The sequence below is a fragment of the Rhinopithecus bieti genome, unplaced genomic scaffold (genome assembly GCF_001698545.2).
Source record: "Rhinopithecus bieti isolate Rb0 unplaced genomic scaffold, ASM169854v2 scaffold_32012, whole genome shotgun sequence".
In the NCBI taxonomy this organism is placed as follows: domain Eukaryota; kingdom Metazoa; phylum Chordata; class Mammalia; order Primates; family Cercopithecidae; genus Rhinopithecus; species Rhinopithecus bieti.
Window position 1 is genome coordinate 2,636,918 of NW_016814432.1, and position 4,808 is coordinate 2,641,725.

Below are 4,808 nucleotides of genomic sequence, written 5' to 3' on the forward strand. Positions count from 1 at the left end.
GTTATGCACATGTACCCTAGAACTTAAAGTATAATAAAAAATAAATAAATAAATAAATAAATAAAAATAAAAATAAAAAATAAAAAAAATAAAGATACTCGAGACAGAAATACTATGTAAATTATGCAGCATTTTTCAAATTTTAATTTGGATTACATTGCTTTTATGAGTCATCATATCAACAAATCTCATACTTAATAGATTTTATAGATCAGTACAATTTACAAATATTTTGAGAGGTAGGTATTAGGTTGCTGTCTTTATTTGCCAAGTAAAAACATTTTTTAAAATCCCATCATTTAAAATCACTAACATTTTATAAGAGGGAGAAAATGTTTGCACTAAATATGTAGGAAAATATATAACAATACACTAGCAGAATAAAAAAATAGGATTAGAAATGTAATAAAGTTAACTTTATAAATGTTTGCCTCATAATTCTTTTTCCCCATAGGCATGTAAAAACTTTGTTATAGACCTGGGTGTGGGAGCTGTGGATTAAAAGCTTATTGAGGCATTGCTTCGGTTATGGGATTTCAGCAACCAAAAAACCATGACGGTCCTATCAGCATTTCAAAGCTATTTAAATTGATATGAACCACAAACTGAGCTATAAATGCAACCTCTTTTATTTTCTGATACAATAAACCAAAACATCAAATTCTAACATCACTCTCTTAAGTATTCTCAGAATTGTCCATGAACCCCAAAGATTTACCAGGTGCGAAGGTGAAGGTGGGGCTTGAGTCCTCAGTGCAAAAGAAAACCCCTCAATGCACCACTGCAATTACTTCTGCTGCCCCATGGTGGCGCTGTTGAAGCTTAGTCCTGCACAGCCCTGGCAATAAAGGAACTAACTGCCTAGGTCACCAAGGATCTTCAGGGGTCTTCAAGCCACTTCCAAAGTATTGCTTGCCACTAAAAGCATTCTGTATTAGAGCTTCAAAGTTGCAGCTCTTAAAGATATGCTCTTTCATCTCACATAGAGGGGAAAATTCCAGAACACCAACTAGCCCAGGAGCAGTTCTAACAGCCACCACCTCAGTCTATAGAACTGGCACTCCCCTTTCCTCCACATCAACCACTTTGGCAGGAATGGGGCAGATTTTCCTTTGCACCCTTTGAACAGAGAAATGCTCACCACGTCCCCTCCCTGGATACTCAGATCTCCATGCAGGGGAATCCCCGAGTGGCCCTGTTGAACAGAGAGTCCTCTCAGTGATAGCCAGGTGAGTGTGCACTCAGGCCTTTGCTGCAGAAAGGCTGCCATCTCTCTGTGATATCCTCAGCAGCCCACTTCTCCCTCTCCCCAGTCCCACTCCAGCTAGACATTGCTCCAGAGAGAATGCCCCGCTTAACTGCCCACATGCTAATCTCAAAATCTGCTTTCTGGGGACGCCAAACAGCAATGCTGGGCTGTAATTCAGAAGTTCTGGTTCTGACTATTGGATTCCTTAGGATCACAACAGACAGCATGAATAACTCACATGCTTACAAAGGCCAGCAGCTACTGCAAAGGAACATGGGAATACGCCCTAGAGGTCACTGGCCTCAGCAGCAGCGAGTTGATCTAGCGTCCTGCCTGCACTTTACAAATCGGTGGGAGGAAGTACAGCACTGCTGCAGATGGCAATGTCACCCATCGGGTTGTTGTGGACAGATCTGGTTACATTGTGTGACTCATTCACTAGGATGTGTCCACATGTTGCACCGCTTGAGCACATTGGGGCAAGCAGCTGTTCACTCTGAAGATGTGTGGTTTCACATCTCTGAAAAGCCAGCTGCCCAAGCCACAAAGGCTAACCTGGGAAAAGATCACTGGGGACATTTTCTCAAAAGGTGGCTGCACAGCAGGTGGCACTAGGGATGTCTAGGCTTCTTTCTCACCATGGTGCCATGGTGAGAAAGACCTGGCCACCCTGATGACAAGCAGTAGAGCACCGGACCTGGCCACCCTGATGACAAGCAGTAGAGCACTGGAGTTCAGGGTAGTGGCTCTCAAAGTGGTCTGTGGACCAGCATGAGCATCACCTGGGAAATTTTTTAGAAACGAAATTCCCAGGCCCTGCTGCAGACTTACTGAATCAGAGACCGGGTGTGGGGCCAGGAAGCTGCATGCTAACAAGCCCCACAAGGGGTTCTGATGCATGCTAACATTTTAAAATAGTGTTTGGTGACTTGTTCTGTAAAAGGTCAGAGAGTAAGTATCTCAGGCTTGGTGGACTATGTGGACCCTGTAAGCAGCCATGGATAGCCTACAAACAGATGAGAGTGACTATGTCCCAATCAAACTGTATTTGTAGATGCTGAAACTTGCATTTCGTGTAATTTCATGATATCATGAAATATCGTCTTATTTTAATTTTTTCAACCATTTCAAAATGTAAAAAACAACTTTTAGTTGCCAGGCCATACAACAGGCAGTCATCCAGGTTGACCCCAGCCTGTAGGTGCCACCCCGGGTATTGAGTTCAGACTGGATTGGAATCCTGGAGCTCCCCTAACCAGGTGGGCAACCTTGGGCAAGTCACACAATCTGTGTACCTAAATGTCCTCCAATATGAAATGGGGTAGTACTAGCACCTGTCTCACATGGATGCCGTTAACATTAAATGGCTACAGCACATATCACAACTGTAAGTAGGAGCTTCTTATTTTCCTGTCTGTGAGTAACTTACCTCCTTCTTATGGTCAGCTGTCCTTTTCATGAGAGATACAGCTCTCCAGCACAGAGACCACCTAGAGCGAACCTGAGGCTCCCAGTGGTCTTATCTTGGGCTCCCTGACTGCCCTCCAAGATGGGTTCATAAGGATTGCATGCTGTTCTTGCCCCAGGAGATGAGAACCCCCAGGGCTCTGGCAGGACAGCATCCTAGTTAGAGGAACCAAATGAGCTCTTTCTCAGCCGTTGGTCTGCTGTGCTGCTCGGAGTCATCCGCGATGTTCTAGGCAATGCACCATGGCTCCAATTTAACAGTGGATGAGGTCAGTCCATCCTTTATTTATAGCTTGGCCTGGGAAGTGCCAAAAGCAATGTTTTAAATAATAGTAGGTGTCTGTGTGTGAGAGAGAGACAGAACATGACAAGGGAAAAGTGACAAGAGCGGCAAATTGGCGATTCCCGTACTGGGGAGCCAGCATACTAGCCCTAAATGACCCCGCTGAAAGGTCTGAGGAGGCAGCATGCCTGGAGGAGGAAGTGGAGACCCTGCAGGGAGCCTCGGCTGGCTGCCTGGACAGTGCCTATATGGAACCAGGCCAAGGCCCTGGACATCTGTGATACTCACTTGTGATGTGTTCGGGGCTGGGGGTGCACCTTTTCTGCTGTGCCATCCTTCCAGAGACTGGGAAGCACGCTCTGTGCTCCAAAATGTTCCTTGTCTTCTCCCATCGAAATGTAAGCCACGCTCTCCAGGTGACAATAAAATCCCTATTTGGTGCAAGTAGTCCTTTGCTCACTCCTGACAAATAGGGAAGTGCATGGTTTATGAACTAGATAACACTTTTTGGCTGTCCATGATGAAAGACACGGAAATATGCTACAACGGAAACTGAAGTATTTGTCTCTAGAAATTAAGAGTTTTCGATGTAAGAGGCAGAGGGGATTAAAGAGGTTTTTCTTGTTCAACACTTTCCTATTTTCCTAAACAAAAAGAGTCTGATGCAAACTAGAAAATTCAATTGCACACAGTTTATCTAGATATTCTGTCATTTATGTATAACAGGAACTCCAAGAGGTAATCAAGACTCTTCCTATTCACAGACGACTCAACTGAGGCTCAATAAGGTGAAACAAATTTCTCAAGACCCTGTGGGCAGGAGTGGAGGAGTGAAGCTAAGAGTCCGTTTGGCAAATGAATATGAGCCAATGAGAAACAGCTCCAAAACCTTCCCACGAGGGAGCAGATGAGAAAAGGTCACTATAGAGGGAAGGAAAGCCGCAAAACACGGCCAAAAAGTGCCCACATATGGTTTATTTTAATTGTCACTTCTCTGTGGCTTCCTTAAAAAATAATTTCGGCCAGGTGCGGTGGCTCACGCCTGTAATCCCAGCACTTTGGGAGGCCAAGGTGGGCGGATCACAAGGTCAAGAGATCGAGACCATCCTGGCTAACACGGTGAAACCCCATCTCTACTAAAATACAAAAAATTAGCCAGGCGTGGTGGCGGCACCTGTAGTCCCAGCTACTCGGGAGGCTGAGGCAGGAGAATGGCGGGAACCCGGGAGGCGGAGCTTGCAGTGAGCCGAGATCACACCACCGCACTCCTTGTTCCCAGTTTGGTTTCTTCATTGGCCTTTACTAGAGATTTGCATATTGGAACACATGTTCATCTAAAAATCCTCCAGGGTAAAATCCTCCAGTTGTCCTTTGGATGAGTTTGAAACATTCTAAGCAAGATGGTATTCCATGAACACCCATTGCTGTGGCCCTCTCATGACTCTTGTGTCCAGATGATACTGGGGAGAGCTCAGCCTGTCCTTGGCCCAAGCAGGAAGGAGTCAGTGACAACAAGGACAGGGCTGGAGCCGAAGAGGAAGAGAAGACAAAAAATAATGTGTCAGAGTGTAGAGCATTTGTCTCTGAAGACGGGGCCAGAACAGTCCCTCCTTGGCATTCACATGACATGGTTAGAGATTTCAACCCAAATAGTTATCTCTATGGAGGACAATGTCACCAAGGATCTTAACAAGTGGTAACTGAAAGCCAAGGAAAGCTTGTCTTACTATGGGGTAATCAATTTGTTCTGGAAAGGTTGTCTTACTATAGGGAAATTAATTTTTTTTTTTTTTTTTTTTTTTTTTTTTT